Source organism: Puma concolor, chromosome A1, assembly GCF_028749965.1.
Source record: "Puma concolor isolate L17-30 chromosome A1, mPumCon1.1.hap2, whole genome shotgun sequence".
Classification (NCBI taxonomy): Eukaryota; Metazoa; Chordata; class Mammalia; order Carnivora; family Felidae; genus Puma; species Puma concolor.
The window spans coordinates 108986365-109000524 of NC_141667.1; the positions used below are offsets into that span (position 1 = coordinate 108986365).

At 36.8% G+C, this 14160-nt stretch overlaps 1 protein-coding gene across 3 annotated transcripts in view; it reads right to left on the reverse strand.

Annotated features, from left to right (window-relative positions):
* The window catches only part of RNF180 (ring finger protein 180), a 211586-nt gene that overhangs the window by 11687 nt on the left and 185739 nt on the right, over nucleotides 1-14160 (reverse strand). The window lies entirely within an intron of this gene.

Here is a 14160-nt window from a genome sequence, read left to right on the forward strand (position 1 = left end):
TGAATACAAGATAGAATACATATACAAAATATGTGTTAATAGATTGTTCATGTTATCCTCAAGGCTTCTAGTCAACAGGTTATTAGTAGTCTGGAGGAGTCAAAAGTTAAACACACATTTTTCAACTGCATTTTCAAATGTTCAAGGGTCAACTACAGTTTATAACGCTACCAAACCAAATCATAAAAATATTTAAGTTTTTGTTTCTGTTAACCAGGTAAAAATGAATACCATGATTCCATTTTAAAAATATTTTTTATTGTAAAAAATATATAGAACATAAAATTTTCCATTTTAACCATTTTTTACTATACAACTCAATAGCATTAATTACATTCACAAAATTGTTCAACCATGATCACAAAGGGAAACTTTTTGTAGTCACTGAGGAATAATCTCCCAATTTCCTATTCTTCTCAGTCCCTACTAACCTCTATTCCGCTTTTTGTCTCTATGAATTTGCCAACCCTAAATATCTCATATGAATCAGATCATAGAATATTCATGTTCTGTATCTGGTTCTTTCATCCAGCATGTTTTCAAGGTTCACTGATATTGCAGCATGTATCATAACTTCATTTCTTTTCATGGCTAAATAATATTCCCTTTTATGTATATACCACATTTTGTTTATCCATTAATTTGTTTATAGATACTGGGTTACTTCCATGTTTTGGCTATCATAAATAGTAAGCACTGAGATACAAATATCTGTTCAAATCCCTTCTTTCATTTCTTTTGGGTATATATCCAGGAATTGAAGTCATGGTAATTCTGTATTTAGCTTTTTGAGGAAACTCCAAAGTGTTTTCACAGTGGGATGCTTCATTTTACATCCCTACTAGCAATTTATGAGGATTCTTATCTCTCTATATCCTTCTCAACACTTATAATTTTGTGTTAAAAATTTTTTATCATAGCTAGTCTAGTATGTGTGATCTCATTGTGGTTTTCATTTGCATTCATTCTCTTAGTGACTAATGATGTTGAGCATCTTTTAATGTAGTTACAGATTATTTGTACATCTTTGGAGAAATGTCCATTCAAGTCTGCTGCCCCTTTTTAAACTGGGTTGTCTTCTTGAGTTCTATATATATCCTGGGTATTAAGACCTTATGAGGTAAAAGATGTGCAAATATTTTCTATTTAGGTTGCCTGTGTACCTTCTTGATAATCCTTTGATGCACAATATTTTTAATTTTAATGAAGTTCAATTTTATTATAGTGTTCATGCTGTTGGTATCATATGTAAGAATTCAATAGTCATGAAGATTTACCCCTATATTTTCTTTAAGAGCTCTAAGGTTTTAGCTCTTATATTTAGGCTCTTGATCCCTTTTGAGTTATTTTTTTTGTATATTATATGAGGCAGAGGTCCAGTTTTATTCTTTTGCATACGGAAATCTAGTTGTCTTTGCACTATTCACTGCAGAAGCTACTCTTTCCCCATTTAATGGACTTAGTTTCGCACCCTTGTCAAGAGTCAACTGGTCACAGACAAAAGGGTTTATTTCTAGATTTTATGTTCCATTGATCTCTATGTCCTTATGCCAGTATCACAGTGTGTTGATTACTCTAACCTTGCAATAAGTTTTGGAATTGGGAAGTGAGAATCCTACCAAATTGTACTTGTCTTTTAGGATTTTATTTTTTGTTGTTGTTATTCAGGGCCCCTTGGATGCAAATGAAAACCACACTAGGATCACACCTACTACAATAGCTCTAAAAAGTGCTATTATAATCTTGGTAGGGATTGCACTGAATCAATAGATAGCTGTGGGTAGTAGTGATATCTTAATATTAAGTTCTCTAATCCATGAGCATGAGATAGCTTTCCATCTATTTATGCCATTTTTTTTTTATTTCACCAGTGTTTTGTAATTTTTAGTGTACACATTTTTCACAGCTTTGGTTAAAATTTTACATATTTAGTCTTTTAAAAGGATGCTTACAATAGCGTGAAATTACTTTCTTAATATCCTTTCAGATTGTTCACTGTTGATGAACACAACTGATATTTGTGTGTTGATCCTGTAACTTGCAACTTTGTTGAATTTTTTATTAGCTCTATAACTTTCTTTTAGATTCTTTGGGATTTTCTATCTATAGGATTATTTCATTGCTGAGTAGAGATAAATATAATTTGTCCTTTCCAATTTGGAAGTCATTTATTTCTTTTTCTTACCTAATTGCTCTGGCTAGAATTTCTAGCACAATATTGAATAGCAGTGGTGAAAGCAGGCATCCTTGTCTTGTTCTTGATCTTAGTGAGAAGGCTTTCAGTCTTTTGCCTTCAGTTTGATGTTAGTTATGAGTAGTTCATGTATGCCCTTTATTATGTTTAGAAAGTTACCTTCTATTCCTAGTTTTCTGAGTTCCTTTAAAAAAACATGTTTGAGGAGGAGGAGTTCGTTAACATGGCAGAGAAGCAGGGGGACCCCTGGGCTTTTCTAGTTCCTCAAACACAGCTGTATTGAGGTAAGATCACTTGGAAGATCCAGGAGATTGATCTGTGGACTGGGAGAAGGAGCTCCATGGTTGGAGGGAGAGAACGTGCAAGGTGCATGGAAGTGAACTGGGGGAGAGAAAATCAGCAGTGCTGTGGAGGGGAGGGAACACTTTCACGGAGAGACAAAAGGGAGAGAAGAGGAGACGGGCTGAAAGAGTGCAGCACTGGGTTTGCACAAGTGGAAAACCTCTCTGGATCATGGACTGGGAAGCAAGGAGTACTGAGTGTTGCAGGGGTTTTTGCAATGAGCATTTGGAGCTCAAACTCTGATGTTTTGGAAGTATGTGACTTTGACTTTCTCAGGAGTGGAGCTGTGGCATGTGCTCCTGGGGAGGAGGGACTGGCGGCCCTGGAGTGCATTGGTAGGGTGTAGAGATCTCCGGGGTGCACTGGGAGAGAACACTCCCCTTCTTGGAGTACTTTTGTAAGAGGGTCTATTTCCTCCCCAAGGACAAAAGACCCTGTAGGCACCAGCAAAAAGCCTTTCATCAGCAGAGGATAGGCACACACAGAGGAAATATAAACTTTGCAGCTTTTAGTGCTACTACCCCATAGACCGTGCACACTGTGCAGGTGTGGGACTGTTGCTCAGGGACAAAGGACTTCAGACACAGTGTGAAGAGGCTCTGCGTCAGAGAAGGGGGTGCATCCTTTAAGACTTCAAGTTTTGAAAATCCAGCTGCATGCTACAGAAAAAACGCAGACTTGTGGCACAGGGTGAGCTGCCTGCCCTTGTTAGTCTGTGAGGGCTGCCGAACAGCAGCGGGGGTGAGGTCTAGGAATGAGAGATTGGGGTGGTGCTATTTCCTCCCAATACCAACATGGGGGGACTTCAGAGAGCAATGCAGAAGCCCGACTCATTTACACCAAACCCTCCCTGCCCTCCCCATGCCTGGCAACTGCTTATTTACTGGGGCAAGGCTGACTCTGAGCCAACACAGCAGGCCTCTCTTCTAGAACACCAGCACAGCCAGAACCCTGCACGCACCAAGTATACTGAGAATCAAGTGCTTCAAAACGACACCTGCATTTCTGGTGGAAATAGGACTGGGTTGACTTTTTTTTCTTTTTTAGTCTGAAATCAGACTCATAGTTTGTTGTCTTTCTCATTTCCTTTTCTCTTTTTGGAGGGGATCAGTCTTCTTTATTCTGTTTCTTTGGAATTAGCCTTCAAGTTTTTTGATTCTCTGTTTTTTGTTACCATCCTTTTCTCTTTTTTTGGGATCAGAGTTTTTCCCCCTTTTTTTCCAGGCTTATTTTAACAAACAAATCAAAGCACACCTAGTAAAACATCTGAACACTCCCCATTGCAAACAAGGAAGAACTCTGCAGAGGATGGACCAGTGGGAAAGAGCAGCGAAAATGCAATAGCAGAGTGAACACAGCATACACAAGAAACACTTCCTGAACTGCCAGACCCTGGACAGTTTGTGACTCCTTTTTAATACAGCATTCCTCTCAGGTACAGGAAACACAGCAAGGAATTCTCCCCAAAAGAAAGGTCAAGAAGAAATCACAGCCAGGGACTTGCTCAAAATAGATGTAAGTAATATATCTGAACAAGAATTTAGAGTAACAGTCATAAGACTACTAGCTGGGCTTGAAAAAGCATAGAAAACACCAGAGAAAGCCTTGCTATAGAGATTAAAGACCTGGAAACTAGTCAGGCTGGATTAAAAAATGCTATAACTAGGGGCGCCTGGGTGGCTCAGTCAGTTAAGCGGCCGACTTTGGCTCAGGTCACGATCTCGTGGTCCGTGAGTTCGAGCCCCGCGTCGGGCTCTGTGCTGACAGCTCAGAGCCTGGAGCCTGTTTCAGATTCTGTGTCTCCCTCTCTCTGACCCTCCCCTGTTCATGCTCTGTCTCTCTCTGTCTCAAAAATAAATAAACGTTAAAAAAAAATTAAAAAAAAATGCTATAACTGAGATGCAAAACCGACTAGATACAGTCACAATGAGGACTGGAGAGGAGAGAAGAGGTGATACAGAAGATAAAATTATAGAAAATAACGAAGTTGAAAAGAAGAGGGAAAGGAAACTATTAGATCATGAGGGAGACTTAGAGAATTTAATGATTCCATAAAATGAGACAATATCCATATCCTAGGAGTCCCAAAAGAAGAGCGGGGGAAAAAGAGGCAGAAGGTTTATTTGAACAGATTATAGCTGAGAACTTCCCTAATCTGGGGAAAGAAACAGACATCCAAATCCAGGAAGCACAGAGAACTCCCATCAAAATCAACAAAAACAGGTCAATACCCTGACATATCACAGTAAAACTTTCAAAATACAAAGAGGATTCTGAAAGCAGCCAGGGACAAAAAAAATTCTTAACCTAGGGGTAGACACACATAAGGTTAGCAGCAGACCTGTCCACTGAAACTTGGCAGGCCAGAAGGGAGTGGCAGGAAATATTCAACGTGCTGAATGGGAAAAATATGCACCCAAGATTTCTTTATCCATCAAGGCTGTCATTCAGAATAGAAGGCGAGATAGTGTTTCCCAGACAAACAAAAACTAAAGGAATTCGTGACCACTAAACTAGCCCTGCAAGAATTTTTTTTTTAAGTTTTTTACTTCGGAGAGAGAGTACGTGAGTGATGGAGAGGCAGAGAGAGAGAAGGAGACAGAATCCCAAGGAGGCTCCACACTGTCAGCGCAGAGCCTGACGCAGAGGTCGAACCCATGAACTCTGAGATCATGACCTGAGCCAAAGTCACGAGTCGGATGTTTGACTGAGCCACCCAGGAGCCCCAGTCCTGAAAGAAATTTTAAGGAGGACAGTTTGCGTAGTGAAAAAAAAAAAGTCCAAAGCAACAAAGACTACAAAGGACCAGAGACATTCACTAGCAAGACCAACTCTACAGTAACACAATGGCACTAAATTCTTATCTTCAATAATCACTCTGAATGTAAATGGACTAAATGCTCCTATCAAAAGACAGAGGGTATCAGAATGGATAAAAAAAATAAGATCCATCTATATGCTGCCTATAAGAGACTCATTTTAGACCTAAAGACACTTGTAGATTGAAAGGTAGGAGATGGTGAACCATCTATCATGCTAATGGATGTCAAAAGAAAGCCAGAGTAGCCATGCTTATATCAGACAAACTAGATTTTCTTTTATTTATTTTTTTTAACGTTTATTTATAGACAAACTAGATTTTAAAACAAAGCCTGTAACAAGAGATGATGAAGGGCATTATATCATAATGAAGGGGTATATTCATCAATAAGATCTAACAATTGTAAATATTTATGCCCCCGACTTGGAGATTATGACATGAGATACCACCTTATACCTGTCAGAATGGCTAAAATTAACTCAGGAAACAGATGTTGGCAAGGATGTGGAGAAAGGGGAGCCCTTTTGCACTGTTGGTGGGAATGCAAGCTGGTGCAGCCACTATGGAAAACAGATGGTGGTTCGTCAAAGAATTAAAAATAGAACTACCCTACAACCCAGCAGCTGTACTACTAGGTATTTATCTGAAGGATTCAAAATGCTGATTTGAAGGGGAAAATACACTCCACTGTTTATAGCAGCGCTATCAAGAATAGCCAAATTGTGCAAAGAGCCCAAATGTCCATCAACTGATGAATGGATAAATATGATGTGGTATATACGTATATAATATACACACATATACATGTACACAGGTACACACATGTAAACATATGTGTACACATATATATGTGTACACACATTTATATATATATACATGTATATGCACAATGAAATATTACTTGGCAATCAAAAAGAATGAAATCTTGCCATTTGCAACACTGTGGATGGAAGGAGAGTGTATTATGCTAAGTGAAGTAAGCCAGAGAAAGAAAAATACCATATGATTTCACTCATATGTGGAATTTAAGAAACAAAACAGATGGACATACGAAAAGGGAAGGAAAAATAAGATAAAAACAGAGAAGGAGGCAAACATAAGAGACCCTTAAATTGAGAACTCAGGGTTGCTGGAGGGGTATTGGATGGGGGATGGGCTATATGGATAATGGCATATAAGGAGGCATTAAGGAGGGCACTTGTTGGGATGAGCACTAGTTGTTATATGTAAGTGATGAATCCCTGGGTTCTACTCTTGAATAGAGTAGAATGTCCAATACTTTTTATCCATCAATCAAGTTAATATTTCCCCCCCTTCATTTTGTTAATATGGTATGTTACATTAATTTTCTTTGAATCACTGAACCACATTCCTAGGATAAGTACCATTTTGTCACAGTCTGTAATTACTTTTCCAGTACTTTTTGGAGGAGTTTTGTATCTATATTTATATGAGATACTGGTCTACTCTTCTTGTGATGTCTTTACCTGGTTTTCATATTTGGGTAATGCTGGCCTCAGAATGAGATGGAAAAGTGTTCACTTCTCTTCATTTTTCCAAAACAGCTTCAGAAGGATTGATGTTACTTCTACAAATTTTGGTAGATATAACAGTAATGTCATTTGGTCCTAGACTTTTCTTTGTTGAGATGGTTTTGATTATAGCTTCAATTTCTTTACTTGTTATAATTCCGTTGAGATTCTTCTATTAATATTTGAGGGAGTTTGGATAATTTGTTTCTATGAATTTGTCCATTTCAAGCAAGTTATCTAATTTCCTAGCATACACTTGCTTATAAATTCTCATAATCCTTTTTATTTCTCTAAGGTTGGTAGTAATATCTCTATTTTCATTTCTGATTTAGAACCACATTTTTTTTTATTGATTCTCTATTGCTTTACTATTCTGTATTTCATTTACCTCCATTCTCATATTTACTGTTTGCTTCCTTCTGCTAGCTTTGGGTTTATATTGCTCTTAGTTTTCTAGTTCTTCAAGATGCCAAATTGTATTACTGATTTGAGATCTTTCTTTTTTTTTAAATGTAGTTGTATAGCTATAAATTTCCCTTTGAGTACTGCTTTTTTTATCTTCAACTTTTTTTTTTAGTTTTTTTAAATTGAATATATTTGATATACACACATGTATATAAAACGTGTAAATTTAAGATGTATAATGTGTTAATTTGATATGTTTATATATTGTAATATAATTGCAGTTGTATTTAGCACCTCTATAATATTATATAATTATCTTTTTTAATGGTTGTGATAATTTTTAGACGCTTAACAGAGTTTGATGATGATGACTATTTTCCTTATGCTGTGTATTGGATTTGTATGGCTTATTTACTATTCATTTCAAGTTTGTACTCTTAAGCAACTTCAGCCTTATCCATCCCCCATCCCCTGGTTACCATCCTTTTACTGTTCTTGGTACATTTGACTTTTTCAGTTTCTATATATGTAAGTGATATCATACAATACTTTTTCTGTCTGACTTATCTTACTTGGAATAATATTCTTCTTTCTCATTGCCAAATAATATATATAATGTACATGATATATAATAATACACACACACACATATATCTTTTTTTATTCATTTTATTCACTCACCCACTGGTGAGCATTTAGGTTGTTTTCATATCTTGGCTGCTGTGAATAATGCTGCAGTAAACATGGGTGTGCCTATTATTTCCTCAAATTCCCGTTTTCATTCCCTTTGGATATATACCTAGAAGAATTCCTGGATTGTATGGAAAAATTGCTTATTTTTACTTTTTTGAGGAACCTCCACATTGCTTTCCATAGTTATTACACCAGTTTACATTCTCTTGAACAGTATGTAAGGATTTCTTTTTCACCACATCCTTGTAGTCTCTTGTCTTGATGACATTACCTCACTCTTGTTAGAATGGCTATCTCATCGTGGTTTTGATTTACTATTCTGGGATAATTAGTAATGTTGAGCATCTGTCCTTAAGTCTGTTGGCCATTTTGATGGTCTTTTTGGAAAACTATTTAGTTCTTCTGCCCATTTGCTGTATGAGTTCCTTATATATTTTGGACATTAGCCCCTTATCCAATATATGGTTTGAAAAATTTTCTCCCATTCTGTAGGTTCTCCTTTCATTTGGTGTGCAAAAGCTTTTTAGTTAGATGTAGTCTCTTTTGTTGATTTTTGTTTTTGTTGTCTGTGTTTCTGGTGTCCTATCAAAAAATCACTGCCTAGGCCAATGATGAGAAGGTACTTCTCTACATTTTCTTCAAGGAGCTTTACGATTTCAGGTCTTAAATTTAAGTCTTTAATCCATTTAATTTTTATGAGTGGTGTGAGACAGGTGCCTAATTTCTTGTTCTGCATTTGTTTCTCTAGACTTCTCAGCACTATTTATTGAAGAGACTGTCCTTTCCCCATTGGGTATTCCTGGCTCCCTTGATGAATATTAGTTGACTCTGTATGCTGGGATTTTATTCTGGCCTTTCTATTTTATCCCATTTGTCTATATGATCAGCACCACACTGATTTTATTACCCTAGTTTTATATTATAGTTTGAAATCAGGAAGTATGATATCTCCAGGTTGGTTCTTTTTTTTCCCTCAGAAATGTTTTGGCTACTTGGGGTCTTCTGTGGTTCCACACAAAGTTTATGATTACTTCTATTATATGTTAAGAACGTCTTCGGTATTGGGGTGCTTGGGTGCCTCAGTCAGTTGAGTGTCCAACTTCAGCTTGGGTCAGAATTTCATAGTTTGTGGGGTTGAGCCTCACATCAGACTCTGTGCTGATAGTGTGGAGCCTGCTTGGGATTCTGTCTCCCTCTCTCTCTACCCCTCCCCACCCTTTCTCTCTCAAAAATAAATAAACATTAAAAAAAGAATGCCTTTGGTATTTTGATGGGTATTGCATTGAATCTGTAGATGGCTTTAGGTAGTATGGACTTAAAAATTTTTTTCTTAATGTTTATTTATTTTTGAGAGAGAAAGAGTGAGCTCACACAAGTGGGGGAGGGGCAGAGACACAGAATCTGAGGCTGTCTTTGAGCTGTCAGCACAGAGCCTGACGTGGGGCTCGAACCCACAAACCGTGAAATAATGACCTGAGCCGAAGTCAGTCGCTCAACCAACTGAGCCACCCAGGTGCCCCAGGGACTTTTTAACAATATTAATTCTTCTGATCCATGAACATGGAATGGCTTTCCATTTGTTTGAGTCTTCTTCCATTTTAGCAAAATTTTGTAGTTTTCATTGTACATTTCAAGTCCTTAGTTAAATTTATTCCTAAGTATTTTATTATTTTTGATGCTATTGTAAAAGGGATAGTTTTTTTTTTTCAGGTGTTTCCCCTTTTAGTGAAAAGGAACACAACTGATTTCTCTATGTTGATTTAGAGAATCTAAATCTAAAACTGAAATTATTGACTAGTTCCAACAGTTTTTTTGGTTGATCCTTTGGGATTTTCTGTACCTAAGATCATACCATCTGTAAAGAGCAACAGTTTTACTTCCTCCTTTCTGACCTGGATGATTTTTACTTCTTTGGCCTAATTGCTCTAGCTAGGACTTCCAGGACTATATGGAGTAGGAGTGGTCACTTATTCCTGACAATAGAGGAAAAATTTTCAATTTTTATCCATTGAGTGTAATGTGAATTTTATGTTTCATCTTACTGATATGTTGTATTACACCAACTGATTTGCATATGTTGAATCATCCTTGCATCTCAGGGATAAATCACATTTGGTCATGGTGTAGAACTCTTTTGCTATGTTCTTGAATTCAGTTGGCTAATATTTGGTTGAGAATTTTTTTAAATTTATATTCATCAGGGATATTATAGGTCTATAGTTTTCTTGTGGTATACTTACCTGGTTTTGTTATCAGGGTAATGCCAAGCTTGTAGTATGAATTTGGAAGAGATTGAGGATTGGTATTCTTCTTCTGATGTTTGGTAGGAGTCACCAATGGAGCCGACTAGTCATGGGGTTTTCTGTGTTAAGAGGTTTTTGTTGATTCAGTTTAGGGAGGTTGTGTGTTTCTAGAAATTTATCCATTTCTTTTAGGTTTCATAATTTTTGATATAATTGTTCACAGTAATCTCTTAACCTATTTATTTTGGTAGTATCAGTTGTAATGTCTCCTGTTTTATGTATTTATTCTGAGAGAGAGAGAGAAAGAAAGAGAGAGAGAGAGAGAGAAAGAAATATCCCAAGCAGGCTCTGTGCTGTGAATGTAACCATCAGATAATGACTTGAGCTGAAATCAAGAGTTGGATGCTTAACTGACTGAGCCATCTAGGCACTCATCTCCTGTTTTATTTATTTTGGGAGAGAAAGAGAACACAACTGGGGAAGCAGCAGAGAGAGGGAGAAAGAGAATCACAAGCAGATTCCACACTGTCAGCACAGAGCCCGATGCAGGACTGGAACTCACAAACTGTGAGATCATAACCTGAGCTGAAATCAAGAGTTGGACACACAACCGACTGAGCCACCCAGTTTCCCCTCCTGTTTTAGTTTTAATTTTGAGTTTGTTTTCTCTTGGTAAGTCTAGCTAAAGGCTTGTCAATTTTATAATTTTGAACAACCATTTCTTAGTTTTAATGATCCTTTGTTTTGATTCTCTGGTCTCTATTTCATTTATTTCACTCTGATCTTATTTCCTTACCTCTGCTAAGTTTGCACTTAATTTGGTCTTTTTTTTCTAGTTTCTTGAGGTATAAAGCTAAGTTGTCTGAGATATAATTTTGTATGTGTTTATTACTATAAACTTTTCTCTCAGAACTGCATTTGCTGTACCTCATGTGATTGATATGTTGAAAAAATGCAAGTACAGCCCAATTTTTATAATTCTCTTCTGATTTCTTCCTTGGGTCATTCATTGTTCAGAAATTTATTGTTTAGTTTCCAGATATTTGTAGATATTCTCACTTTCTTCTTGTTGATTTCTAGTTTCATAGACAATTAGTATAATTTCAATCAAAATTTGTTAAGATTTATCTGAATAATGTTCCATGTGCACTTGGAAAATGTATATTCTGCTGCTGCTGGATAGATTACTCTATTTACATTTAAAATGCAAAAGTGTAGTTGAATACCAATGTTTCCTTGTTGATTTTTTGTCTAGATGACCTATCCATTGCTGATAGCTGCTGCAGTACCCTATTTTTATTGTGTTGCTGTCTTTTTATCCCTTTTAGACCTGTTAATATTTACTTAATATATTTTGGTGCTCTAGTGTTGAGAGTATATGTATTTATGATTGTTATATCTTCTTGATGTATTTTGACCCTTTTATAATTATATAATGACCTTTTTTTCTTGTTACTGTTAATTTTTTTTTTTCTGATATAAGTATGGCTACATCCATTTGCTTTTTGCTTGCTTGGAATATCATCTTTTTTTTTCACTTTTTATTTATACGTATATGTAGAGCTGAAGTGAGTCATCTGAGGTCATGTTGGGTCTTTTTTTTTTTTTAATTCATCCAGCTCCTTGATGCCACTTGCCGGTGAGTTTACTCTGTGTAGAAAGCAAGCACCTAATTCAGAAACCCCAAAGAACTTTTATCAGTGACATCTACCAAATGATAGCCAAGTAAAGAAGCAATTTTTAATAGGCATGTTAGCACTGCCATGGCCATCCCTTCAAAGCTTGAGGCAGAGGGAACACAAAAAATGAGGCACCTCTCAGTTCTTCCCCTCAGAAAAAGTAGTAACTGAAATGGATAATAAACAATATGCTTGGTAAAGAATTTAAAGTAATGATCATGAAGATGCTCAACGGACTGGAGATAAGAGTGCAAGGACTCAGAACTTCAACAAGGAGAAAAAAATACTTAAAAAATCATATTTGAAACACACAATAACTAAAATGAAAAATACACTACAAGGAATTAACAGATTATAGGATGCCAACGAATGGATCATAGGAAGCACCCAAACTTAAATGGCACACACTCAAAAAAAAAAAAGGGAGTGGGATCAGTTAAGGCACCTGTTGGACAACATCAAGCAAACAAAAATTCACATTATAGGGTCTCAGAAGAAGAAGAGATAGAGTTCCAAACAAGAGGAACCCCAGGCAGTCCATACCACAATACATAATACTTAAAATGTTAAAGGATAAAGATAAGAAGAGGATATTATGCTCAACACCACTCATCATCAGGGAAATACAAATGAAAACCACAATGATAGCACCTCATATCTGTCAGAATGGCTAAATTAACAACACAAGAAACAACAGGTGTGAGAAATCAAATAGTGATGTCCTGGGTTAGGAAATTATAGGGTACACATTGCAAAGCAGAACACTGCTCTCTGGCCTTGCTGAAAACAGTGGGCCATGTTTTGCTTACCTAGTTAATGTGTATCTAAGGGGGCACACCTTGTGTTGCTTATCTAGTTAATGTAGATCTAGGGGTTGGCTCCTGCCTATGCTCATAAATTCCTTAGACCATGTTACCATACAGATTATTTTATCTTGTTTTCCATCTTGTTTTCTACATCTGCTCTTTTGTAGTTTCGGGAATGCCTTAACTTGTTTTTCTGCATGCTTTCAATACGTTCTTACTGGCATATAGCCCACTGACGTATTGCACAATGTTTCCTTAAATGTATTAATAAATACGGGAGCTTGACAGCAGCTTGGGGAGACTTCCCTTAGCCTTCCTCTCACCTCTCTTGACTTGCATAGAGTCTTGAGTAATCCTTTCTGCTGCCCTTGGCTTTGCTGGATAAAGTTGAAAGCTGAACCCAGAAATAGGTCATGGTGAGGATGTGGAGAAAGAGGAACCCTCTTGCACTGCTGGTGGGAATGCAAACTGGTGCAGCCACTCTGGAGAACAGTATGGAGGTTCCTCAAAAAAATAATAGAGCTACCCTGCATCCTAGCAATTGCGCTATCAGGTGTTTACCCAAAGGTTACAAAAATACAGATTCAAAGGAGTACACGTACTGCAATGTTTATAGCAGCATTATCAACAATAGCCAAACTATGGAGAGAGCCCAAATGTCCATCAATTGATGACACACACACAATGGAGTATTACTCAGCCATCAAAAAGAATGAAGTCGTGGGATTTACAATGATGTGGATAGAGCTAGAATGTATTATGCTAAGCGAAATAAGCCAACTGGAGAAAGACAAATACTATATAATTTCACTCATATGTGGAATTTAAGAAATAAAACAGGTGAACACATGGAAAGGAGGGGGAAGAGAAGAGAGGGAAACAAACCACAAGAGACTCTTAATGATAGAGAACAAACTGAGGGTTGACTGAAGGAGGTGGGTGGGAGAGACGCTAAGTGGGTGATGGCTATTAAGGAGGGCATTTGTTGTGATGAGTGCCAGGTGCTGTAAATAAGTGATGAATCACTGAATTCTACTCCTAAAACCAATATAGCACGGTATAGCAACTAAAATTTTAAAAACTGTCTCATGAAAAAAAAAGAGAATCTTAAAAGCAGCAAGAGAAAAAACTAGCCCCTTATGACTATAAGCAGATTTTTCAGAAGCTACCTTGCAAGTCAGAAGGAAGAAACATGATATACTCAAAGTGCTAGATGGAAAAACCTACACCCAAGAATACTGTACCTGGCAAGGTCATCATTCAGAAATGAAGGAGAGGTCAAGAGTTTTCCAAACAAACAAAAGTTAAAGGAGCAAACTCGTCACTAAATTGGACTTACAAGAAATGCTAAAGGGACTTCTTTAATTAGAGAAGGCCCTAATTAGGAACATGAAAATTATAAATATAAACATGTAAAATATTACAACATATGTATAAAACTTGGA